Source organism: Oncorhynchus keta, chromosome 11, assembly GCF_023373465.1.
Source record: "Oncorhynchus keta strain PuntledgeMale-10-30-2019 chromosome 11, Oket_V2, whole genome shotgun sequence".
Taxonomy (NCBI): Eukaryota; Metazoa; Chordata; class Actinopteri; order Salmoniformes; family Salmonidae; genus Oncorhynchus; species Oncorhynchus keta.
The window spans coordinates 8,033,154-8,060,653 of NC_068431.1; the positions used below are offsets into that span (position 1 = coordinate 8,033,154).

At 43.4% G+C, this 27,500-nt stretch overlaps 1 protein-coding gene across 2 annotated transcripts in view; it reads right to left on the reverse strand.

The window, feature by feature from the left end:
* LOC127933054 (calcium/calmodulin-dependent protein kinase kinase 1-like) overlaps nucleotides 1-27,500 on the reverse strand; it is a 257,072-nt gene that overhangs the window by 3,605 nt on the left and 225,967 nt on the right. The window lies entirely within an intron of this gene.

A 27,500-nucleotide genomic window follows, 5' to 3' on the forward strand; every position in this document is an offset into this window, starting at 1 on the left:
CTAGACACCAGGATAGATAATAAGAAGGTATTTGAGGTAGATATGTACATGAAGGCAGGGTAAAGTGACTAGACACCAGGATAGATAATAATAAGGTATTTGAGGTAGATATGTACATGAAGGCAGGGTAAGGTGACTAGACATCAGGATAGATAATAATAAGGTATTTGAGGTAGATATGTACATGAAGGCAGGGTAAAGTGACTAGACACCAGGATAGATAATAATAGGAGTAAAATAAAGACCATAGTGAGGCACAGTGCCAGCTGCCAGAGTCAGATACATGCTGATTTCTGAGAACAGTCCCATAACCTTGGTGCCGTACAACTTCATCAACGATCTGGCAAACTAGCTTGCTACCGTATGGCCATTCAAACAGGCTGCTAGCTGGAGCAGGATTGCCACAGTAGTCAGACTGTCACAGCTACTGAGGGCGGAGTGATTTTCATAGCTAGTGTTAGGTGGATCAGACTTTTTAGAGATGAGTTCCACGACCTACAAGACAGATCGGTTGAGGGACGAGTGTCGCGTAGGAGTGACGCCAACTGACGTGAGGCGATGATTAAATGGCAAAATAATCTAATATCACGATTTACTTGATTTATATAGTTACACATTTCAAATATGGACTGTCCAGAGATATTTTACCCATGATCTTGATAATTGTATTTTAAAGACAGTTGTATTTGATGGATTAAATACATTGGAAAGGCAGTTTCTACATTGTTCTGAGAATATGAAATCTAATTATTCATGTCACTGAGGAAGAGAGGGTAATGTATAACGTTTACATTATGTTATATGTTATTGTTAGTCATCAGGGATCCTATGGGAGGGATCCTCTGGGAGGAGAAGAGACAAGTCTGGTACCAGTCACCATAACAGCCTTGAGTTGGGGAGGAGTGAGCACTTTGGGGGCAGAGGTCAGGTGAGATGAAGTGAGGAAGAACAGATATCACTCAGGTTCTGTCTGGAGGAGACTCGGCATAGTTAAATATTTATTTAAATTTTTATTTGATTTCACCTTTATTTAACCAGGTAGGCAAGTTGAGAACAAGTTCTCATTTACAATTGCGACCTGGCCAAGATAAAGCAAAGCAGTTCGACAGATACAACGACACAGAGTTACACGTGGAGTAAAAACAAACATACAGTCAATAATACAGTATAAACAAGTCTATATACAATGTGAGCAAATGAGGTGAGAAGGGAGGTAAAGGCAAAAAAGGCCATGGTGGCAAAGAAAATACAATATAGCAAGTAAAACACTGGAATGGTAGTTTTGCAATGGAAGAATGTGCAAAGTAGAAATAAAAATAATGGGGTGCAAAGGAGCAAAATAAATACATTAATTAAATACAGTTGGGAAAGAGGTAGTTGTTTGGGCTAAATTATAGGTGGGCTATGTACAGGTGCAGTAATCTGTAAGATGCTCTGACAGTTGGTGCTTAAAGCTAGTGAGGGAGAAAAGTGTTTCCAGTTTCAGAGATTTTTGTAGCTCGTTCCAGTCATTGGCAGCAGAGAACTGGAAGGAGAGGTGGCCAAAGAAAGAATTGGTTTTGGGGGTGACTAGAGAGATATACCTGCTGGAGCGTGTGCTAGAGGTGGGAGATGCTATGGTGACCAGCGAGCTGAGATAAGGGGGACTTTACCTAGCAGGGTCTTGTAGATGACATGGAGCCAGTGGGTTTGGCGACGAGTATGAAGCGAGGGCCAGCCAACGAGAGCGTACAGGTCGCAATGGTGGGTAGTATATGGGGCTTTGATGACAAAACAGATTGCACTGTGATAGACTGCATCCAATTTGTTGAGTAGGGTATTGGAGGCTATTTTGTAAATGACATCGCCAAAGTCGAGGATTGGTAGGATGGTCAGTTTTACAAGGGTATGTTTGGCAGCATGAGTGAAGGATGCTTTGTTGCGAAATAGGAAGCCAATTCTAGATTTAACTTTGGATTGGAGATGTTTGATATGGGTCTGGAAGGAGAGTTTACAGTCTAACCAGACACCTAAGTATTTGTAGTATTCTAAGTCAGAGCCGTCCAGAGTAGTGATGTTGGACAGGCAGGTAGGTGCAGGTAGCGATCGGTTGAAGAGCATGCATTTAGTTTGACTTGTATTTAAGAGCAATTGGAGGCCACGGAAGGAGAGTTGTATGGCATTGAAGCTTGCCTGGAGGGTTGTTAACACAGTGTCCAAAGAAGGGCCAGAAGTATACAGAATGGTGTCGCCTGCGTAGAGGTGGATCAGAGACTCACCAGCAGCAAGAGCGACCTCATTGATGTATACAGAGAAGAGAGTCGGTCAAAGAATTGAACCCTGTGGCACCCCCATAGAGACTGCCAGAGGTCCGGACAGCAGACCCTCCGATTTGACACACTGAACTCTATCAGAGAAGTAGTTGGTGAACCAGGCGAGGCAATCATTTGAGAAACCAAGGCTGTCGAGTCTGCCGATGAGGATGTGGTGATTGACAGAGTCGAAAGCCTTGGCCAGATCAATGAATACGGCTGCACAGTAATGTTTCTTATCGATGGCGGTTAAGATATCGTTTAGGACCTTGAGCGTGGCTGAGGTGCACCCATGACCAGCTCTGAAACCAGATTGCATAGCAGAGAAGGTATGGTGAGATTCGAAATGGTCGGTAATCTGTTTGTTGACTTGGCTTTCGAAGACCTTAGAAAAGCATGGTAGGATAGATATAGGTCTGTAGCAGTTTGGGTCAAGAGTGTCCCCCCCTTTGAAGAGGGGGATGACAGCAGCTGCTTTCCAATCTTTGGGAATCTCAGACGACACGAAAGAGAGGTTGAACAGGCTAGTAATAGGGGTGGCAACAATTTCGGCAGATAATTTTAGAAAGAAAGGGTCCAGATTGTCTAGCCCGGCTGATTTGTAGGGGTCCAGATTTTTTAGCTCTTTCAGAACATCAGCTGAATGGATTTGGGAGAAGGAGAAATGGGGAAGGTTTGGGCGAGTTGCTGTTGGGGGTGCAGTGCTGTTGCCCGGGGTAGGAGTAGCCAGGTGGAAAGCATGGCCAGCCGTAGAAAAATGCTTATTGAAATTCTCAATTATGGTGGATTTATCAGTGGTGACAGTGTTTCCTATCTTCAGTGCAGTGGGCAGCTGGGAGGAGGTGTTCTTATTCTCCATGGACTTTACAGTGTCCCAGAACTGTTTTGAGCTAGTGTTGCAGGAAGCAAATTTCTGCTTGAAAAAGCTAGCCTTGGCTTTTCTAACTGCCTGTGTATAACGGTTTCTAGCTTCCCTGAACAGCTGCATATCACGGGGGCTGTTCGATGCTAATGCAGAACGCCATAGGATGTTTTTGTGTTGGTTAAGGGCTGTCAGGTCTGGGGAGAACCAAGGGCTATATCTGTTCCTGGTTCTAAATTTCTTGAATGGGGCATGTTTATTTAAGATGGTTAGGAAGGCATTTAAAAAAAATATCCAGGCATCCTCTACTGACGGGATGAGATCAATATCCTTCCAAAATACCCCGGCCAGGTCGATTAGAAAGGCCTGCTCGCTGAAGTGTTTCAGGGAGCGTTTTACAGTGATGAGTGGAGGTCATTTGACCGCTGACCCATTACGGATGCAGGCAATGAGGCAGTGATCGCTGAGATCTTGGTTGAAGACAGCAGAGGTGTATTTAGAAGGGAAGTTGGTTAGGATGATATCTATGAGGGTGCCCGTGTTTAAGGCTTTGGGGGGGTACCTGGTAGGTTCATTGATAATTTGTGTGAGATTGAGAGCATCAAGTTTAGATTGTAGGATGGCTGGGGTGTTAAGCATGTTCCAGTTTAGGTCACCTAGCAGCACAAGCTCTGAAATATCAGTGCTTGTGTGAATATGTTGTCGTCTGATGCAACTGTATTGACTCACTGGACGAATAAACTTGATTTAAGCTTCCATAGTTCGTTGAGTTGTTACTCTGAAAATTAGAAACACCATCAACATTTATTTTCTGTTCATACGTCTCGGGCACATTTCCACAGTAGATGTGATGTGGTAAACGAGGAAAAAAATTGATTGTTAATTGTCAAATAAGATAAAACACCCCTTAGTCTGCTCATGAAGTAGAACTAAATCACCCATAGTCTGCTCATAAAGTAGACCTAAATCGCCCTTAGTCTGCTCATAAAGTAGACCTAAATCGCCCTTAGTTTGCTCATAAAGTAGGACTAAATCCCCCTTAGTCTGCTCATAAGTAGGCCTAAATCACCCCTTAGTCTATTCATATAGTAGGCCTAAATCACCCCTAAATCTGCTCATCAAGTAGAACTAAATCACCCTTAGTCTGCTCATAAAGTAGCACTAAATCACCCTTAGTTTGCTCATGAAGTAGGACTAAATCCCCCTTAGTCTGCTCATAAAGTAGAACTAAATTGCCCTTACTCTGCTCATCAAGTAGGACTAAATCCACCCTTAGTCTGCTCATAAAGTATGACTAAATACACCCGTAGTCTGCTGATAAAGTATACCTAAATCGCCCCTAGTCTGCTCATGAAGTAGAACTAAATCACCCTTAGTCTGCTCATAAAGTAGGAATAATTAAGCCCTTAGTCTGCTCATAAAGTAGACCTAAATCACCCTTATTCTGCCCATCAAGTAGAACTAAATCACCCGTATTCTGCTCATAAAGTAGGCCTAAATCACCCCTTAGTCTGCTCATCAAGTAGACCTAAATCACCCTTATTCTGCTCATAAAGTAGGACTAAATCATCCTTAGTCTGCTCATGAAGTAGGAGTCCAGGTGTGAATCATAATGATTAGCAGGTGAGCGTAATGATGAGTGTCAGGTGTGAATCATAATGATGAGCAGGTGAGCGTAATGATGAGTGTCAGGTGTGAATCATAATGATTAGCAGGTGTGTGTAATGATGAGTGCAGGTGTGCGTAATGATGAATGCCAGGTGTGCGTAATGATGACTGCCAGGTGTGCGTAATGATGACTGCCAGGTGAGCGTAATGATGAGTACCAGGTGTGTGTAATGATGAGTGCCAGGTGTGCGTAATGATGAGTACCAGGTGTGCGTAATGATGAGTACCAGGTGTGCGTAATGATGAGTACCAGGTGTGCGTAATGATGAGTGCCAGGTGTGCGTAATGATGAGTGCCAGGTGTGCGTAATGATGAATCCCAGTCCCAGGTGGTAAGTAGTTGGAGGGGAGGAGCAGGAGAAGACACGATGACAATACCAACCAGAGTACAAAGTAGTCTTGAAAAATGATGGCCGCAATCAAGACTAAAAGATGACCTCCTCATCCGCTTTAGGGAGCGATAAATCGCTGGCCAATGATGGTTGCAATTGAGTTCAGATATGTGGGTGATTTCAGAGCGTATTGATGGTTTAACGAGAGATCACGTGCCGATAATCTGGTGTGACTATCAATGGTTACAATTTGCCCAATGTATTCCAAAGGTTTACAATTCAAAATTCAAAAAGGCACTCACACATTTGAGCTGTCTTTGTTGCGAGGTGCACGAGAAAGACAAGAGAGAATTAGATGGAAAACAGAGAGAAAGACAGAGAGAATTAGATGGAAAACAGAGAGAAAGACAAGAGAGAATTAGATGGAAAACAGAGAGAAAGACAGAGAATTAGATGGAAAACAGAGAGAAAGACAGAGAATTAGATGGAAAACAGAGAGAAAGACAAGAGAGAATTAGATGGAAAACAGAGAGAAAGACAAGAGAGAATTAGATGGAAAACAGAGAGAAAGACAAGAGAGAATTAGATGGAAAACAGAGAGAAAGACAAGAGAGAATTAGATGGAAAACAGGGAGAAAGACAGAGAATTAGATGGAAAACAGAGAGAAAGACAGAGAGAATTAGATGGAAAACAGAGAGAAAGACAAGAGAGAATTAGATGGAAAACAGAGAGAAAGACAAGAGAGAATTAGATGGAAAACAGAGAGAAAGACAGAGAGAATTAGATGGAAAACAGAGAGAAAGACAAGAGAGAATTAGATGGAAAACAGGGAGAAAGACAGAGAGAATTAGATGGAAAACAGAGAGAAAGACAGAGAGAATTAGATGGAAAACAGAGAGAAAGACAAGAGAGAATTAGATGGAAAACAGGGAGAAAGACAAGAGAGAATTAGATGGAAAACAGGGAGAAAGACAGAGAGAATTAGATGGAAAACAGAGAGAAAGACAGAGAGAATTAGATGGAAAACAGAGAGAATTAGATGGAAAACAGGGAGAAAGACAAGAGAGAATTAGATGGAAAACAGGGAGAAAGACAAGAGAGAATTAGATGGAAAACAGAGAGAAAGACAGAGAGAATTAGATGGAAAACAGAGAGAAAGACAAGAGAGAATTAGATGGAAAACAGAGAGAAAGACAGAGAGAATTAGATGGAAAACAGAGAGAAAGACAAGAGAGAATTAGATGGAAAACAGAGAGAAAGACAGAGAGAATTAGATGGAAAACAGAGAGAAAGACAGAGAATTAGATGGAAAACAGAGAGAATTAGATGGAAAACAGAGAGAAAGACAGAGAGAATTAGATGGAAAACAGAGAGAAAGACAGAGAATTAGATGGAAAACAGAGAGAAAGACAAGAGAGAATTAGATGGAAAACAGAGAAAAGACAGAGAATTAGATGGAAAACAGAGAGAAAGACAAGAGAGAATTAGATGGAAAACAGAGAGAAAGACAAAGAATTAGATGGAAAACAGAGAGAAAGACAAGAGAGAATTAGATGGAAAACAGAGAGAAAGACAGAGAGAATTAGATGGAAAACAGAGAGAAAGACAAGAGAGAATTAGATGGAAAACAGAGAGAAAGACAGAGAGAATTAGATGGAAAACAGAGAGAAAGACAGAGAATTAGATGGAAAACAGAGAGAATTAGATGGAAAACAGAGAGAAAGACAAGAGAGAATTAGATGGAAAACAGAGAGAAAGACAAGAGAGAATTAGATGGAAAACAGAGAGAAAGACAGAGAATTAGATGGAAAACAGAGAGAAAGACAGAGAATTAGATGGAAAACAGAGAGAAAGACAGAGAATTAGATGGAAAACAGAGAGAAAGACAGAGAATTAGATGGAAAACAGAGAGAAAGACAGAGAGAATTAGATGGAAAACAGAGAGAAAGACAGAGAATTAGATGGAAAACAGAGAGAACTAGATGGAAAACAGAGAGAAAGACAAGAGAGAATTAGATGGAAAACAGAGAGAAAGACAAGAGAGAATTAGATGGAAAACAGAGAGAAAGACAAGAGAGAATTAGATGGAAAACAGAGAAAAGACAGAGAATTAGATGGAAAACAGAGAGAAAGACAGAGAATTAGATGGAAAACAGAGAGAAAGACAGAGAATTAGATGGAAAACAGAGAAAAGACAAGAGAGAATTAGATGGAAAACAGAGAGAAAGACAGAGAGAATTAGATGGAAAACAGAGAGAAAGACTGAGAATTAGATGGAAAACAGAGAGAAAGACAGAGAATTAGATGGAAAACAGAGGAAAGACAACAGAGAATTAGATGGAAAACAGAGAGAAAGACAGAGAGAATTAGATGGAAAACAGAGAGAAAGACAAGAGAGAATTAGATGGAAAACAGAGAGAAAGACAGAGAGAATTAGATGGAAAACAGAGAGAAAGACAAGAGAGAATTAGATGGAAAACAGAGAGAAAGACAGAGAGAATTAGATGGAAAACAGAGAGAAAGACAGAGAATTAGATGGAAAACAGAGAGAAAGACAAGAGAGAATTAGATGGAAAACAGAGAGAAAGACAGAGAATTAGATGGAAAACAGAGAGAAAGACAAGAGAGAATTAGATGGAAAACAGAGAGAAAGACAGAGAATTAGATGGAAAACAGAGAGAAAGACAGAGAATTAGATGGAAAACAGAGAGAAAGACAAGAGAGAATTAGATGGAAAACAGAGAGAAAGACAAGAGAGAATTAGATGGAAAACAGAGAGAAAGACAGAGAATTAGATGGAAAACAGAGAGAAAGACAGAGAATTAGATGGAAAACAGAGAGAATTAGATGGAAAACAGAGAGAAAGACAAGAGAGAATTAGATGGAAAACAGAGAGAAAGACAGAGAATTAGATGGAAAACAGAGAGAAAGACAGAGAATTAGATGGAAAACAGAGAGAAAGACAGAGAATTAGATGGAAAACAGAGAGAAAGACAGAGAATTAGATGGAAAACAGAGAGAAAGACAGAGAATTAGATGGAAAACAGAGAGAAAGACAGAGAATTAGATGGAAAACAGAGAGAAAGACAGAGAATTAGATGGAAAACAGAGAGAATTAGATGGAAAACAGAGAGAAAGACAAGAGAGAATTAGATGGAAAACAGAGAGAAAGACAGAGAATTAGATGGAAAACAGAGAGAAAGACAGAGAATTAGATGGAAAACAGAGAGAATTAGATGGAAAACAGAGAGAAAGACAAGAGAGAATTAGATGGAAAACAGAGAGAAAGACAGAGAATTAGATGGAAAACAGAGAGAAAGACAGAGAATTAGATGGAAAACAGAGAGAAAGACAGAGAATTAGATGGAAAACAGAGAGAAAGACAGAGAATTAGATGGAAAACAGAGAGAAAGACAGAGAATTAGATGGAAAACAGAGAGAAAGACAGAGAATTAGATGGAAAACAGAGAGAAAGACAGAGAATTAGATGGAAAACAGAGAGAATTAGATGGAAAACAGAGAGAAAGACAAGAGAGAATTAGATGGAAAACAGAGAGAAAGACAAGAGAGAATTAGATGGAAAACAGAGAGAAAGACAGAGAATTAGATGGAAAACAGAGAGAAAGACAGAGAATTAGATGGAAAACAGAGAGAAAGACAGAGAATTAGATGGAAAACAGAGAGAAAGACAGAGAATTAGATGGAAAACAGAGAGAAAGACAAGAGAGAATTAGATGGAACACAGGAAAAGACAAGAGAGAATTAGATGGAAAACAGAGAGAAAGACAAGAGAGAATTAGATGGAAAACAGAGAGAAAGACAAGAGAGAATTAGATGGAAAACAGAGAGAAAGACAGAGAATTAGATGGAAAACAGAGAGAAAGACAGAGAATTAGATGGAAAACAGAGAGAAAGACAGAGAATTAGATGGAAAACAGAGAGAAAGACAGAGAATTAGATGGAAAACAGAGAGAAAGACAAGAGAGAATTAGATGGAAAACAGAGAGAAAGACAGAGAATTAGATGGAAAACAGAGAGAAAGACAGAGAATTAGATGGAAAACAGAGAGAAAGACAGAGAATTAGATGGAAAACAGAGAGAAAGACAGAGAATTAGATGGAAAACAGAGAGAAAGACAAGAGAGAATTAGATGGAAAACAGAGAAAAGACAGAGAATTAGATGGAAAACAGAGAGAAAGACAAGAGAGAATTAGATGGAAAACAGAGAGAAAGACAGAGATAATTAGATGGAAAACAGAGAGAAAGACAGAGAATTAGATGGAAAACAGAGAGAAAGACAAGAGAGAATTAGATGGAAAACAGAGAGAAAGACAAGAGAGAATTAGATGGAAAACAGAGAGAAAGACAGAGAATTAGATGGAAAACAGAGAGAAAGACAGAGAATTAGATGGAAAACAGAGAGAAAGACAGAGAATTAGATGGAAAACAGAGGAAAGACAAGAGAGAATTAGATGGAAAACAGAGAGAAAGACAAGAGAGAATTAGATGGAAAACAGAGAGAAAGACAAGAGAGAATTAGATGGAAAACAGAGAGAAAGACAGAGAATTAGATGGAAAACAGAGAGAAAGACAGAGAATTAGATGGAAAACAGAGAGAAAGACAGAGAATTAGATGGAAAACAGAGAGAAAGACAAGAGAGAATTAGATGGAAAACAGAGAGAAAGACAGAGAGAATTAGATGGAAAACAGAGAGAAAGACAAGAGAGAATTAGATGGAAAACAGAGAGAAAGACAGGGAGAATTAGATGGAAAACAGAGAGAAAGACAGAGAATTAGATGGAAAACAGAGAGAAAGACAGAGAATTAGATGGAAAACAGAGAGAATTAGATGGAAAACAGAGAGAAAGACAAGAGAGAATTAGATGGAAAACAGAGAGAAAGACAGAGAATTAGATGGAAAACAGAGAGAAAGACAGAGAATTAGATGGAAAACAGAGAGAAAGACAGAGAATTAGATGGAAAACAGAGAGAAAGACAGAGAATTAGATGGAAAACAGAGAAAAGACAGAGAATTAGATGGAAAACAGAGAAAAGACAGAGAATTAGATGGAAAACAGAGAGAAAGACAGAGAATTAGATGGAAAACAGAGAGAATTAGATGGAAAACAGAGAGAAAGACAAGAGAGAATTAGATGGAAAACAGAGAGAAAGACAAGAGAGAATTAGATGGAAAACAGAGAGAAAGACAGAGAATTAGATGGAAAACAGAGAGAAAGACAGAGAATTAGATGGAAAACAGAGAGAAAGACAGAGAATTAGATGGAAAACAGAGAGAAAGACAAGAGAGAATTAGATGGAAAACAGAGAGAAAGACAAGAGAGAATTAGATGGAAAACAGAGAGAAAGACAAGAGAGAATTAGATGGAAAACAGAGAGAAAGACAAGAGAGAATTAGATGGAAAACAGAGAGAAAGACAGAGAATTAGATGGAAAACAGAGAGAAAGACAGAGAATTAGATGGAAAACAGAGAGAATTAGATGGAAAACAGAGAGAATTAGATGGAAAACAGAGAGAAAGACAGAGAATTAGATGGAAAACAGAGAGAAAGACAGAGAATTAGATGGAAAACAGAGAGAATTAGATGGAAAACAGAGAGAAAGACAAGAGAGAATTAGATGGAAAACAGACAGAAAGACAAGAGAGAATTAGATGGAAAACAGAGAGAAAGACAAGAGAGAATTAGATGGAAAACAGAGAGAAAGACAGAGAATTAGATGGAAAACAGACAGAAAGACAAGAGAGAATTAGATGGAAAACAGAGAGAAAGACAAGAGAGAATTAGATGGAAAACAGAGAGAAAGACAGAGAATTAGATGGAAAACAGAGAGAAAGACAGAGAATTAGATGGAAAACAGAGAGAAAGACAAGAGAGAATTAGATGGAAAACAGAGAGAAAGACAAGAGAGAATTAGATGGAAAACAGAGAGAAAGACAAGAGAGAATTAAATGGAAAACAGAGAGAAAGACAGAGAATTAGATGGAAAACAGAGAGAAAGACAGAGAATTAGATGGAAAACAGAGGGAAAGACAAGAGAGAATTAGATGGAAAACAGAGGGAAAGACACAGATAGAAACGTACTGTAAGATATTGTCCCTGGATTGTGATACTATGGCAACGCAATTGGCAGCTCCAGGTGACTAGTTTTCCTGCTCTCAGAGGGGGACGGTGTGTGTGTGTTTGTGTCTGGGTTTGTTCATCTATCCCTGTGGAGACATAAAATCCCCAAAAGGCCCCACTAGGATAGTAAAACAAGGAAAATGATTCCCTTGAGGACAAAGGCTGTTTTAATATTAGGGTTAGGTTTAGGGTTAGGAGTTAGGTTTAGGGTTAGGAGTTAGGTTTAGGAGTTAGGTTAGGGTCAGGAGTTAGGTTTAGGAGTTAGGTTAGGGGTTAGGAGTTAGGTTTAGGGTTAGGAGTTAGGTTTAGGAGTTAGGTTTAGGGTTAGGAGTTAGGTTTAGGGTTAGGAGTTAGGTTTAGGAGTTAGGTTTAGGAGTTAGGTTTAGGGTTAGGAGTTAGGTTTAGGAGTTAGGTTTAGGAGTTAGGTTTAGGGTTAGGAGTTAGGTTTAGGAGTTAGGGTTAGGGTCAGGAGTTAGGTTTAGGAGTTAGGTTTAGGGGTTAGGTTTAGGGTTAGGAGTTAGGTTTAGGAGTTAGATTTAGGGGTTAGGTTTAGGGTTAGGTTTAGGGGTTAGGGTTAGGGGTTAGGGTTAGGAGTTAGGGTTAGGAGTTAGGGTTAGGAGTTAGGGTTAGGAGTTAGGGTTAGGAGTTAGGGTTAGGAGTTAGATTTAGGATTTAGGAGTTAGGTTTAGGGTTAGTAGTTAGGTTTAGGGGTTGAGAGTTAGGTTTAGGGTCAGGAGTTAGGGTTAGGAGTTAGGTTTAGGATTTAGGAGTTAGGTTTAGGAGTTAGGTTTAGGGTTAGGAGTTAGGTTTAGGATTTAGGAGTTAGGTTTAGGAGTTAAGTTCAGGAGTTAGGAGTTAGGCTTAGGAGTTAGGTTTAAGAGTTAGGTTTAGGGTTAGGTTTAGGGTCAGGGGTTAGGGTTAGGAGTTAGGTTTAGGAGTTAGGTTTAGGTTTAGGAGTTAGGTTTAGGAGTTAGGTTCAGGGTTAGGAGTTAGGTTTAGGGTTAGGAGTTAGGTTTAGGGTTAGGAGTTAGGTTTAGGGTTAGGAGTTAGGTTTAGGGTTAGGAGTTAGGTTTAGGGTTAGGAGTTAGGTTTAGGGTTAGGAGATAGGTTTAGGAGTTAAGTTTAGGAGTTATGAGTTAGGTTTAGGGTTAGGAGTTAGGGTTAGGGTTAGGAGTTAGGTTTAGGATTTAGGATTTAGGAGTTAGGTTTAGGAGTTAAGTTTAGGAGTTAGGAGTTAGGCTTAGGGTTAGGAGTTAGGTTTAGGAGTTAGGGAAAATGGGGGTTTGGGTTACATGGTTATATGGTGTGTGGAAGAAGTTGTTGGTACAGAACTCACATTAACAGGTGGATGGTGTGTGACTGATAGCGTGTCAGTCTGGTGTTAGAGCTGCAGTACAGAACTCACATTAACAGGTGGATGGTGTGTGTGTGACTGATAGCGTGTCAGTCTGGTGTTAGAGCTGTAGTACAGAACTCACATTAACAGGTGGATGGTGTGTGACTGATAGCGTGTCAGTCTGGTGTTAGAGCTGTAGTACAGAACTCACATTAACAGGTGGTTGGTGTGTGACTGATAGCGTGTCAGTCTGGTGTTAGAGCTGTAGTACAGAACTCACATTAACAGGTGGTTGGTGTGTGACTGATAGCGTGTCAGTCTGGTGTTAGAGCTGTAGTACAGAACTCACATTAACAGGTGGTTGGTGTGTGACTGATAGCGTGTCAGTCTGGTGTTAGAGCTGTAGTACAGAACTCACATTAACAGGTGGTTGGTGTGTGTGTGACTGATAGCGTGTCAGTCTGGTGTTAGAGCTGTAGTACAGAACTCACATTAACAGGTGGTTGGTGTGTGACTGATAGCGTGTCAGTCTGGTGTTAGAGCTGTAGTACAGAACTCACATTAACAGGTGGTTGGTGTGTGACTGATAGCGTGTCAGTCTGGTGTTAGAGCTGTAGTACAGAACTCACATTAACAGGTGGATGGTGTGTGTGACTGATAGCGTGTCAGTCTGGTGTTAGAGCTGTAGTACAGAACTCACATTAACAGGTGGATGGTGTGTGACTGATAGCGTGTCAGTCTGGTGTTAGAGCTGTAGTACAGAACTCACATTAACAGGTGGTTGGTGTGTGACTGATAGCGTGTCAGTCTGGTGTTAGAGCTGTAGTACAGAACTCACATTAACAGGTGGATGGTGTGTGACTGATAGCGTGTCAGTCTGGTGTTAGAGCTGTAGTACAGAACTCACATTAACAGGTGGATGGTGTGTGTGACTGATAGCGTGTCAGTCTGGTGTTAGAGCTGTAGTACAGAACTCACATTAACAGGTGGATGGTGTGTGACTGATAGCGTGTCAGTCTGGTGTTAGAGCTGTAGTACAGAACTCACATTAACAGGTTGATGGTGTGTGACTGATAGCGTGTCAGTCTGGTGTTAGAGCTGCAGTACAGAACTCACATTAACAGGTGGTTGGTGTGTGTGACTGATAGCGTGTCAGTCTGGTGTTAGAGCTGTAGTACAGAACTCACATTAACAGGTGGTTGGTGTGTGACTGATAGCGTGTCAGTCTGGTGTTAGAGCTGCAGTACAGAACTCACATTAACAGGTGGTTGGTGTGTGTGACTGATAGCGTGTCAGTCTGGTGTTAGAGCTGTAGTACAGAACTCACATTAACAGGTGGTTGGTGTGTGACTGATAGCGTGTCAGTCTGGTGTTAGAGCTGTAGTACAGAACTCACATTAACAGGTGGATGGTGTGTGACTGATAGCGTGTCAGTCTGGTGTTAGAGCTGTAGTACAGAACTCACATTAACAGGTGGTTGGTGTGTGTGACTGATAGCGTGTCAGTCTGGTGTTAGAGCTGTAGTACAGAACTCACATTAACAGGTGGATGGTGTGTGACTGATAGCGTGTCAGTCTGGTGTTAGAGCTGTAGTACAGAACTCACATTAACAGGTGGATGGTGTGTGTGACTGATAGCGTGTCAGTCTGGTGTTAGAGCTGTAGTACAGAACTCACATTAACAGGTGGTTGTTGTGTGTGTGACTGATAGCGTGTCAGTCTGGTGTTAGAGCTGTAGTACAGAACTCACATTAACAGGTGGATGGTGTGTGACTGATAGCGTGTCAGTCTGGTGTTAGAGCTGTAGTACAGAACTCACATTAACAGGTGGATGGTGTGTGTGTGACTGATAGCGTGTCAGTCTGGTGTTAGAGCTGCAGTACAGAACTCACATTAACAGGTGGATGGTGTGTGACTGATAGCGTGTCAGTCTGGTGTTAGAGCTGTAGTACAGAACTCACATTAACAGGTGGATGGTGTGTGACTGATAGCGTGTCAGTCTGGTGTTAGAGCTGCAGTACAGAACTCACATTAACAGGTGGTTGGTGTGTGACTGATAGCGTGTCAGTCTGGTGTTAGAGCTGCAGTACAGAACTCACATTAACAGGTGGATGGTGTGTGACTGATAGCGTGTCAGTCTGGTGTTAGAGCTGTAGTACAGAACTCACATTAACAGGTGGTTGGTGTGTGTGTGACTGATAGCGTGTCAGTCTGGTGTTAGAGCTGTAGTACAGAACTCACATTAACAGGTTGATGGTGTGTGACTGATAGCGTGTCAGTCTGGTGTTAGAGCTGCAGTACAGAACTCACATTAACAGGTGGTTGGTGTGTGTGACTGATAGCGTGTCAGTCTGGTGTTAGAGCTGTAGTACAGAACTCACATTAACAGGTGGTTGGTGTGTGACTGATAGCGTGTCAGTCTGGTGTTAGAGCTGCAGTACAGAACTCACATTAACAGGTGGATGGTGTGTGACTGATAGCGTGTCAGTCTGGTGTTAGAGCTGTAGTACAGAACTCACATTAACAGGTGGATGGTGTGTGTGTGACTGATAGCGTGTCAGTCTGGTGTTAGAGCTGTAGTACAGAACTCACATTAACAGGTGGATGGTGTGTGACTGATAGCGTGTCAGTCTGGTGTTAGAGCTGTAGTACAGAACTCACATTAACAGGTGGATGGTGTGTGTGACTGATAGCGTGTCAGTCTGGTGTTAGAGCTGTAGTACAGAACTCACATTAACAGGTGGATGGTGTGTGTGACTGATAGCGTGTCAGTCTGGTGTTAGAGCTGTAGTACAGAACTCACATTAACAGGTGGTTGGTGTGTGTGACTGATAGCGTGTCAGTCTGGTGTTAGAGCTGTAGTACAGAACTCACATTAACAGGTGGTTGGTGTGTGACTGATAGCGTGTCAGTCTGGTGTTAGAGCTGTAGTACAGAACTCACATTAACAGGTGGATGGTGTGTGTGACTGATAGCGTGTCAGTCTGGTGTTAGAGCTGTAGTACAGAACTCACATTAACAGGTGGATGGTGTGTGACTGATAGCGTGTCAGTCTGGTGTTAGAGCTGTAGTACAGAACTCACATTAACAGGTGGATGGTGTGTGACTGATAGCGTGTCAGTCTGGTGTTAGAGCTGTAGTACAGAACTCACATTAACAGGTGGATGGTGTGTGTGACTGATAGCGTGTCAGTCTGGTGTTAGAGCTGTAGTACAGAACTCACATTAACAGGTGGATGGTGTGTGACTGATAGCGTGTCAGTCTGGTGTTAGAGCTGTAGTACAGAACTCACATTAACAGGTGGATGGTGTGTGTGACTGATAGCGTGTCAGTCTGGTGTTAGAGCTGTAGTACAGAACTCACATTAACAGGTGGATGGTGTGTGACTGATAGCGTGTCAGTCTGGTGTTAGAGCTGTAGTACAGAACTCACATTAACAGGTTGATGGTGTGTGACTGATAGCGTGTCAGTCTGGTGTTAGAGCTGCAGTACAGAACTCACATTAACAGGTGGATGGTGTGTGTGACTGATAGCGTGTCAGTCTGGTGTTAGAGCTGTAGTACAGAACTCACATTAACAGGTGGATGGTGTGTGACTGATAGCGTGTCAGTCTGGTGTTAGAGCTGTAGTACAGAACTCACATTAACAGGTGGTTGGTGTGTGACTGATAGCGTGTCAGTCTGGTGTTAGAGCTGTAGTACAGAACTCACATTAACAGGTGGATGGTGTGTGACTGATAGCGTGTCAGTCTGGTGTTAGAGCTGTAGTACAGAACTCACATTAACAGGTGGATGGTGTGTGACTGATAGCGTGTCAGTCTGGTGTTAGAGCTGTAGTACAGAACTCACATTAACAGGTGGATGGTGTGTGTGTGACTGATAGCGTGTCAGTCTGGTGTTAGAGCTGTAGTACAGAACTCACATTAACAGGTGGATGGTGTGTGACTGATAGCGTGTCAGTCTGGTGTTAGAGCTGTAGTACAGAACTCACATTAACAGGTGGATGGTGTGTGACTGATAGCGTGTCAGTCTGGTGTTAGAGCTGTAGTACAGAACTCACATTAACAGGTGGATGGTGTGTGACTGATAGCGTGTCAGTCTGGTGTTAGAGCTGTAGTACAGAACTCACATTAACAGGTGGATGGTGTGTGTGACTGATAGCGTGTCAGTCTGGTGTTAGAGCTGTAGTACAGAACTCACATTAACAGGTGGATGGTGTGTGTGTGACTGATAGCGTGTCAGTCTGGTGTTAGAGCTGTAGTACAGAACTCACATTAACAGGTTGATGGTGTGTGACTGATAGCGTGTCAGTCTGGTGTTAGAGCTGTAGTACAGAACTCACATTAACAGGTGGATGGTGTGTGACTGATAGCGTGTCAGTCTGGTGTTAGAGCTGCAGTACAGAACTCACATTAACAGGTGGTTGGTGTGTGTGACTGATAGCGTGTCAGTCTGGTGTTAGAGCTGCAGTACAGAACTCACATTAACAGGTGGATGGTGTGTGACTGATAGCGTGTCAGTCTGGTGTTAGAGCTGCAGTACAGAACTCACATTAACAGGTGGTTGGTGTGTGACTGATAGCGTGTCAGTCTGGTGTTAGAGCTGTAGTACAGAACTCACATTAACAGGTTGATGGTGTGTGACTGATAGCGTGTCAGTCTGGTGTTAGAGCTGTAGTACAGAACTCACATTAACAGGTTGATGGTGTGTGACTGATAGCGTGTCAGTCTGGTGTTAGAGCTGTAGTACAGAACTCACATTAACAGGTTGATGGTGTGTGACTGATAGCGTGTCAGTCTGGTGTTAGAGCTGTAGTACAGAACTCACATTAACAGGTTGATGGTGTGTGTGACTGATAGCGTGTCAGTCTGGTGTTAGAGCTGTAGTACAGAACTCACATTAACAGGTTGATGGTGTGTGACTGATAGCGTGTCAGTCTGGTGTTAGAGCTGTAGTACAGAACTCACATTAACAGGTGGATGGTGTGTGTGACTGATAGCGTGTCAGTCTGGTGTTAGAGCTGTAGTACAGAACTCACATTAACAGGTGGTTGGTGTGTGACTGATAGCGTGTCAGTCTGGTGTTAGAGCTGTAGTACAGAACTCACATTAACAGGTGGATGGTGTGTGTGACTGATAGCGTGTCAGTCTGGTGTTAGAGCTGTAGTACAGAACTCACATTAACAGGTGGATGGTGTGTGTGACTGATAGCGTGTCAGTCTGGTGTTAGAGCTGTAGTACAGAACTCACATTAACAGGTGGATGGTGTGTGACTGATAGCGTGTCAGTCTGGTGTTAGAGCTGTAGTACAGAACTCACATTAACAGGTGGATGGTGTGTGACTGATAGCGTGTCAGTCTGGTGTTAGAGCTGTAGTACAGAACTCACATTAACAGGTGGATGGTGTGTGACTGATAGCGTGTCAGTCTGGTGTTAGAGCTGTAGTACAGAACTCACATTAACAGGTTGATGGTGTGTGTGACTGATAGCGTGTCAGTCTGGTGTTAGAGCTGCAGTACAGAACTCACATTAACAGGTGGTTGGTGTGTGTGTGACTGATAGCGTGTCAGTCTGGTGTTAGAGCTGTAGTACAGAACTCACATTAACAGGTGGATGGTGTGTGACTGATAGCGTGTCAGTCTGGTGTTAGAGCTGTAGTACAGAACTCACATTAACAGGTGGATGGTGTGTGTGACTGATAGCGTGTCAGTCTGGTGTTAGAGCTGCAGTACAGAACTCACATTAACAGGTGGTTGGTGTGTGTGACTGATAGCGTGTCAGTCTGGTGTTAGAGCTGTAGTACAGAACTCACATTAACAGGTTGATGGTGTGTGACTGATAGCGTGTCAGTCTGGTGTTAGAGCTGTAGTACAGAACTCACATTAACAGGTGGATGGTGTGTGTGTGACTGATAGCGTGTCAGTCTGGTGTTAGAGCTGTAGTACAGAACTCACATTAACAGGTGGATGGTGTGTGACTGATAGCGTGTCAGTCTGGTGTTAGAGCTGTAGTACAGAACTCACATTAACAGGTGGATGGTGTGTGACTGATAGCGTGTCAGTCTGGTGTTAGAGCTGTAGTACAGAACTCACATTAACAGGTGGATGGTGTGTGACTGATAGCGTGTCAGTCTGGTGTTAGAGCTGTAGTACAGAACTCACATTAACAGGTGGATGGTGTGTGTGACTGATAGCGTGTCAGTCTGGTGTTAGAGCTGTAGTACAGAACTCACATTAACAGGTGGATGGTGTGTGACTGATAGCGTGTCAGTCTGGTGTTAGAGCTGTAGTACAGAACTCACATTAACAGGTGGATGGTGTGTGTGACTGATAGCGTGTCAGTCTGGTGTTAGAGCTGTAGTACAGAACTCACATTAACAGGTTGATGGTGTGTGACTGATAGCGTGTCAGTCTGGTGTTAGAGCTGTAGTACAGAACTCACATTAACAGGTTGATGGTGTGTGTGACTGATAGCGTGTCAGTCTGGTGTTAGAGCTGCAGTATAGAACTCACATTAACAGGTGGTTGGTGTGTGTGACTGATAGCGTGTCAGTCTGGTGTTAGAGCTGTAGTACAGAACTCACATTAACAGGTTGATGGTGTGTGACTGATAGCGTGTCAGTCTGGTGTTAGAGCTGTAGTACAGAACTCACATTAACAGGTGGATGGTGTGTGTGACTGATAGCGTGTCAGTCTGGTGTTAGAGCTGTAGTACAGAACTCACATTAACAGGTTGATGGTGTGTGACTGATAGCGTGTCAGTCTGGTGTTAGAGCTGTAGTACAGAACTCACATTAACAGGTTGATGGTGTGTGACTGATAGCGTGTCAGTCTGGTGTTAGAGCTGTAGTACAGAACTCACATTAACAGGTGGATGGTGTGTGACTGATAGCGTGTCAGTCTGGTGTTAGAGCTGTAGTACAGAACTCACATTAACAGGTGGATGGTGTGTGTGACTGATAGCGTGTCAGTCTGGTGTTAGAGCTGTAGTACAGAACTCACATTAACAGGTGGTTGGTGTGTGTGTGACTGATAGCGTGTCAGTCTGGTGTTAGAGCTGTAGTACAGAACTCACATTAACAGGTGGATGGTGTGTGACTGATAGCGTGTCAGTCTGGTGTTAGAGCTGCAGTACAGAACTCACATTAACAGGTGGTTGGTGTGTGTGACTGATAGCGTGTCAGTCTGGTGTTAGAGCTGTAGTACAGAACTCACATTAACAGGTGGTTGGTGTGTGACTGATAGCGTGTCAGTCTGGTGTTAGAGCTGTAGTACAGAACTCACATTAACAGGTGGATGGTGTGTGTGACTGATAGCGTGTCAGTCTGGTGTTAGAGCTGTAGTACAGAACTCACATTAACAGGTGGTTGGTGTGTGTGACTGATAGCGTGTCAGTCTGGTGTTAGAGCTGTAGTACAGAACTCACATTAACAGGTGGATGGTGTGTGTGACTGATAGCGTGTCAGTCTGGTGTTAGAGCTGTAGTACAGAACTCACATTAACAGGTGGTTGGTGTGTGTGTGACTGATAGCGTGTCAGTCTGGTGTTAGAGCTGTAGTACAGAACTCACATTAACAGGTGGTTGGTGTGTGTGACTGATAGCGTGTCAGTCTGGTGTTAGAGCTGTAGTACAGAACTCACATTAACAGGTGGATGGTGTGTGTGACTGATAGCGTGTCAGTCTGGTGTTAGAGCTGTAGTACAGAACTCACATTAACAGGTGGTTGGTGTGTGTGTGACTGATAGCGTGTCAGTCTGGTGTTAGAGCTGTAGTACAGAACTCACATTAACAGGTGGTTGGTGTGTGTGACTGATAGCGTGTCAGTCTGGTGTTAGAGCTGTAGTACAGAACTCACATTAACAGGTGGTTGGTGTGTGACTGATAGCGTGTCAGTCTGGTGTTAGAGCTGTAGTACAGAACTCACATTAACAGGTGGTTGATGGTGTGTGTGTGACTGATAGCGTGTCAGTCTGGTGTTAGAGCTGTAGTACAGAACTCACATTAACAGGTTGATGGTGTGTGACTGATAGCGTGTCAGTCTGGTGTTAGAGCTGTAGTACAGAACTCACATTAACAGGTGGTTGATGGTGTGTGTGTGACTGATAGCGTGTCAGTCTGGTGTTAGAGCTGTAGTACAGAACTCACATTAACAGGTGGTTGGTGTGTGTGTGACTGATAGCGTGTCAGTCTGGTGTTAGAGCTGTAGTACAGAACTCACATTAACAGGTGGTTGGTGTGTGACTGATAGCGTGTCAGTCTGGTGTTAGAGCTGTAGTACAGAACTCACATTAACAGGTGGATGGTGTGTGACTGATAGCGTGTCAGTCTGGTGTTAGAGCTGTAGTACAGAACTCACATTAACAGGTTGATGGTGTGTGACTGATAGCGTGTCAGTCTGGTGTTAGAGCTGTAGTACAGAACTCACATTAACAGGTGGTTGGTGTGTGTGTGTGACTGATAGCGTGTCAGTCTGGTGTTAGAGCTGTAGTACAGAACTCACATTAACAGGTGGATGGTGTGTGTGACTGATAGCGTGTCAGTCTGGTGTTAGAGCTGTAGTACAGAACTCACATTAACAGGTGGATGGTGTGTGTGACTGATAGCGTGTCAGTCTGGTGTTAGAGCTGTAGTACAGAACTCACATTAACAGGTGGATGGTGTGTGTGACTGATAGCGTGTCAGTCTGGTGTTAGAGCTGTAGTACAGAACTCACATTAACAGGTGGTTGGTGTGTGACTGATAGCGTGTCAGTCTGGTGTTAGAGCTGTAGTACAGAACTCACATTAACAGGTGGTTGGTGTGTGTGTGACTGATAGCGTGTCAGTCTGGTGTTAGAGCTGCAGTACAGAACTCACATTAACAGGTGGTTGGTGTGTGTGTGACTGATAGCGTGTCAGTCTGGTGTTAGAGCTGCAGTACAGAACTCACATTAACAGGTGGATGGTGTGTGTGTGACTGATAGCGTGTCAGTCTGGTGTTAGAGCTGTAGTACAGAACTCACATTAACAGGTGGTTGGTGTGTGACTGATAGCGTGTCAGTCTGGTGTTAGAGCTGTAGTACAGAACTCACATTAACAGGTGGATGGTGTGTGACTGATAGCGTGTCAGTCTGGTGTTAGAGCTGCAGTACAGAACTCACATTAACAGGTGGTTGGTGTGTGTGTGACTGATAGCGTGTCAGTCTGGTGTTAGAGCTGCAGTACAGAACTCACATTAACAGGTGGATGGTGTGTGTGACTGATAGCGTGTCAGTCTGGTGTTAGAGCTGCAGTACAGAACTCACATTAACAGGTTGATGGTGTGTGTGACTGATAGCGTGTCAGTCTGGTGTTAGAGCTGTAGTACAGAACTCACATTAACAGGTGGATGGTGTGTGTGACTGATAGCGTGTCAGTCTGGTGTTAGAGCTGTAGTACAGAACTCACATTAACAGGTGGTTGGTGTGTGACTGATAGCGTGTCAGTCTGGTGTTAGAGCTGTAGTACAGAACTCACATTAACAGGTGGATGGTGTGTGACTGATAGCGTGTCAGTCTGGTGTTAGAGCTGTAGTACAGAACTCACATTAACAGGTGGTTGGTGTGTGTGTGACTGATAGCGTGTCAGTCTGGTGTTAGAGCTGTAGTACAGAACTCACATTAACAGGTGGTTGGTGTGTGACTGATAGCGTGTCAGTCTGGTGTTAGAGCTGTAGTACAGAACTCACATTAACAGGTGGTTGGTGTGTGACTGATAGCGTGTCAGTCTGGTGTTAGAGCTGTAGTACAGAACTCACATTAACAGGTGGTTGGTGTGTGACTGATAGCGTGTCAGTCTGGTGTTAGAGCTGTAGTACAGAACTCACATTAACAGGTGGATGGTGTGTGACTGATAGCGTGTCAGTCTGGTGTTAGAGCTGCAGTACAGAACTCACATTAACAGGTGGTTGGTGTGTGTGTGACTGATAGCGTGTCAGTCTGGTGTTAGAGCTGTAGTACAGAACTCACATTAACAGGTGGATGGTGTGTGACTGATAGCGTGTCAGTCTGGTGTTAGAGCTGTAGTACAGAACTCACATTAACAGGTTGATGGTGTGTGACTGATAGCGTGTCAGTCTGGTGTTAGAGCTGTAGTACAGAACTCACATTAACAGGTGGTTGGTGTGTGTGTGACTGATAGCGTGTCAGTCTGGTGTTAGAGCTGTAGTACAGAACTCACATTAACAGGTGGTTGGTGTGTGACTGATAGCGTGTCAGTCTGGTGTTAGAGCTGCAGTACAGAACTCACATTAACAGGTTGATGGTGTGTGACTGATAGCGTGTCAGTCTGGTGTTAGAGCTGCAGTACAGAACTCACATTAACAGGTTGATGGTGTGTGTGACTGATAGCGTGTCAGTCTGGTGTTAGAGCTGTAGTACAGAACTCACATTAACAGGTTGATGGTGTGTGACTGATAGCGTGTCAGTCTGGTGTTAGAGCTGTAGTACAGAACTCACATTAACAGGTGGATGGTGTGTGACTGATAGCGTGTCAGTCTGGTGTTAGAGCTGTAGTACAGAACTCACATTAACAGGTGGTTGGTGTGTGTGTGACTGATAGCGTGTCAGTCTGGTGTTAGAGCTGTAGTACAGAACTCACATTAACAGGTGGATGGTGTGTGACTGATAGCGTGTCAGTCTGGTGTTAGAGCTGTAGTACAGAACTCACATTAACAGGTGGATGGTGTGTGTGTGACTGATAGCGTGTCAGTCTGGTGTTAGAGCTGTAGTACAGAACTCACATTAACAGGTGGTTGGTGTGTGTGTGACTGATAGCGTGTCAGTCTGGTGTTAGAGCTGTAGTACAGAACTCACATTAACAGGTGGTTGGTGTGTGACTGATAGCGTGTCAGTCTGGTGTTAGAGCTGTAGTACAGAACTCACATTAACAGGTGGTTGGTGTGTGACTGATAGCGTGTCAGTCTGGTGTTAGAGCTGTAGTACAGAACTCACATTAACAGGTGGTTGGTGTGTGACTGATAGCGTGTCAGTCTGGTGTTAGAGCTGTAGTGCAGAACTCACATTAACAGGTGGTTGGTGTGTGATTGATAGCGTGTCAGTCTGGTGTTAGAGCTGTAGTACAGAACTCACATTAACAGGTGGATGGTGTGACTGACTGATAGCGTGTCAGTCTGGTGTTAGAGCTGTAGTACAGAACTCACATTAACAGGTGGATGGTGTGTGACTGATAGCGTGTCAGTCTGGTGTTAGAGCTGTAGTACAGAACTCACATTAACAGGTGGTTGGTGTGTGACTGATAGCGTGTCAGTCTGGTGTTAGAGCTGTAGTACAGAACTCACATTAACAGGTGGTTGGTGTGTGACTGATAGCGTGTCAGTCTGGTGTTAGAGCTGTAGTACAGAACTCACATTAACAGGTGGGTTAGGGTTAGGGTTAGGGTTAGTTAGGTGGTTGGTGTGTGACTGATAGCGTGTCAGTCTGGTGTTAGAGCTGTAGTGCAGAACTCACATTAACAGGTGGTTGGTGTGTGATTGATAGCGTGTCAGTCTGGTGTTAGAGCTGTAGTACAGAACTCACATTAACAGGTGGTTGGTGTGTGACTGATAGCGTGTCAGTCTGGTGTTAGAGCTGTAGTACAGAACTCACATTAACAGGTGGGTTAGGGTTAGGGTTAGGGTTAGTTAGGTGGTTGGTGTGTGACTGATAGCGTGTCAGTCTGGTGTTAGAGCTGTAGTACAGAACTCACATTAACAGGTGGTTGGTGTGTGACTGATAGCGTGTCAGTCTGGTGTTAGAGCTGTAGTACAGAACTCACATTAACAGGTGGATGGTGTGTGACTGATAGCGTGTCAGTCTGGTGTTAGAGCTGTAGTACAGAACTCACATTAACAGGTGGATGGTGTGTGTGTGACTGATAGCGTGTCAGTCTGGTGTTAGAGCTGTAGTACAGAACTCACATTAACAGGTGGATGGTGTGTGTGTGACTGATAGCGTGTCAGTCTGGTGTTAGAGCTGTAGTACAGAACTCACATTAACAGGTTGATGGTGTGTGACTGATAGCGTGTCAGTCTGGTGTTAGAGCTGCAGTACAGAACTCACATTAACAGGTGGATGGTGTGTGTGACTGATAGCGTGTCAGTCTGGTGTTAGAGCTGCAGTACAGAACTCACATTAACAGGTTGATGGTGTGTGACTGATAGCGTGTCAGTCTGGTGTTAGAGCTGTAGTACAGAACTCACATTAACAGGTTGATGGTGTGTGACTGATAGCGTGTCAGTCTGGTGTTAGAGCTGTAGTACAGAACTCACATTAACAGGTGGATGGTGTGTGACTGATAGCGTGTCAGTCTGGTGTTAGAGCTGTAGTACAGAACTCACATTAACAGGTGGTTGGTGTGTGACTGATAGCGTGTCAGTCTGGTGTTAGAGCTGTAGTACAGAACTCACATTAACAGGTTGATGGTGTGTGTGACTGATAGCGTGTCAGTCTGGTGTTAGAGCTGTAGTACAGAACTCACATTAACAGGTGGATGGTGTGTGACTGATAGCGTGTCAGTCTGGTGTTAGAGCTGTAGTACAGAACTCACATTAACAGGTTGATGGTGTGTGTGACTGATAGCGTGTCAGTCTGGTGTTAGAGCTGTAGTACAGAACTCACATTAACAGGTGGATGGTGTGTGACTGATAGCGTGTCAGTCTGGTGTTAGAGCTGTAGTACAGAACTCACATTAACAGGTTGATGGTGTGTGTGACTGATAGCGTGTCAGTCTGGTGTTAGAGCTGCAGTACAGAACTCACATTAACAGGTGGTTGGTGGTGTGTGTGACTGATAGCGTGTCAGTCTGGTGTTAGAGCTGCAGTACAGAACTCACATTAACAGGTGGATGGTGTGTGACTGATAGCGTGTCAGTCTGGTGTTAGAGCTGTAGTACAGAACTCACATTAACAGGTGGATGGTGTGTGACTGATAGCGTGTCAGTCTGGTGTTAGAGCTGTAGTACAGAACTCACATTAACAGGTGGTTGGTGTGTGACTGATAGCGTGTCAGTCTGGTGTTAGAGCTGTAGTACAGAACTCACATTAACAGGTGGATGGTGTGTGACTGATAGCGTGTCAGTCTGGTGTTAGAGCTGTAGTACAGAACTCACATTAACAGGTGGATGGTGTGTGTGTGACTGATAGCGTGTCAGTCTGGTGTTAGAGCTGTAGTACAGAACTCACATTAACAGGTGGTTGGTGTGTGACTGATAGCGTGTCAGTCTGGTGTTAGAGCTGTAGTACAGAACTCACATTAACAGGTGGTTGGTGTGTGACTGATAGCGTGTCAGTCTGGTGTTAGAGCTGTAGTACAGAACTCACATTAACAGGTGGATGGTGTGTGACTGATAGCGTGTCAGTCTGGTGTTAGAGCTGTAGTACAGAACTCACATTAACAGGTGGATGGTGTGTGACTGATAGCGTGTCAGTCTGGTGTTAGAGCTGTAGTACAGAACTCACATTAACAGGTGGTTGGTGTGTGACTGATAGCGTGTCAGTCTGGTGTTAGAGCTGTAGTACAGAACTCACATTAACAGGTGGTTGGTGTGTGACTGATAGCGTGTCAGTCTGGTGTTAGAGCTGTAGTACAGAACTCACATTAACAGGTGGTTGATGGTGTGTGTGTGACTGATAGCGTGTCAGTCTGGTGTTAGAGCTGTAGTACAGAACTCACATTAACAGGTGGATGGTGTGTGACTGATAGCGTGTCAGTCTGGTGTTAGAGCTGTAGTACAGAACTCACATTAACAGGTTGATGGTGTGTGACTGATAGCGTGTCAGTCTGGTGTTAGAGCTGTAGTACAGAACTCACATTAACAGGTGGATGGTGTGTGACTGATAGCGTGTCAGTCTGGTGTTAGAGCTGTAGTACAGAACTCACATTAACAGGTTGATGGTGTGTGACTGATAGCGTGTCAGTCTGGTGTTAGAGCTGTAGTACAGAACTCACATTAACAGGTGGTTGGTGTGTGACTGATAGCGTGTCAGTCTGGTGTTAGAGCTGTAGTACAGAACTCACATTAACAGGTGGATGGTGTGTGTGTGACTGATAGCGTGTCAGTCTGGTGTTAGAGCTGTAGTACAGAACTCACATTAACAGGTTGCCAGGTGCAGACATGGACCTCTCCTCTCTACTTCTGGGACACTCAAAGGGTTACCGAACGACCTCTTCCTCAGCATGGCCTTCACCAGGATCTGCATACACACACACGATCAGATGATGCACACTCACTCACCTAAAACACACACACACACGATCAGATGATGCACGCTCACTCACCTAAAACGCACACACACACACACACACACACACACACACACACACACACACACACACACACACACACACACACACACACACACACACACACACACACACACACACACACACACACACACACACACACACTTCCTGCTCCTTACCACGGCAGAAAGGCTGGGGACAAACTTGACAGAGTTCTGCACCTCCTCCTCTGTGACCTCCACCACGGTACAGTGTTCCTCCTCTAGAGGTAAGGGGTCACAACCATCCTGGGTCACCCACGGGTCCAACTGAGACAGACACACACACAACAAGAATGTCACAGTGGTATGTGTCTCGGCACTACTAGACAAACCCTCACATAAGCGATATACAGATGCAGCACCCAGAATTACAGATCACCCAGAAACACACATCACCCAGAAATACACATCACCCAGAAACACACATCACCCGGAAACACACATCACCCAGAAACACACATCACCCAGAAACACACATCACCCAGAAATACACATCACCCAGAAACACACATCACCCAGAAACACACATCACCCAGAAACACACATCACCCAGAAATACACATCACCCAGAAATA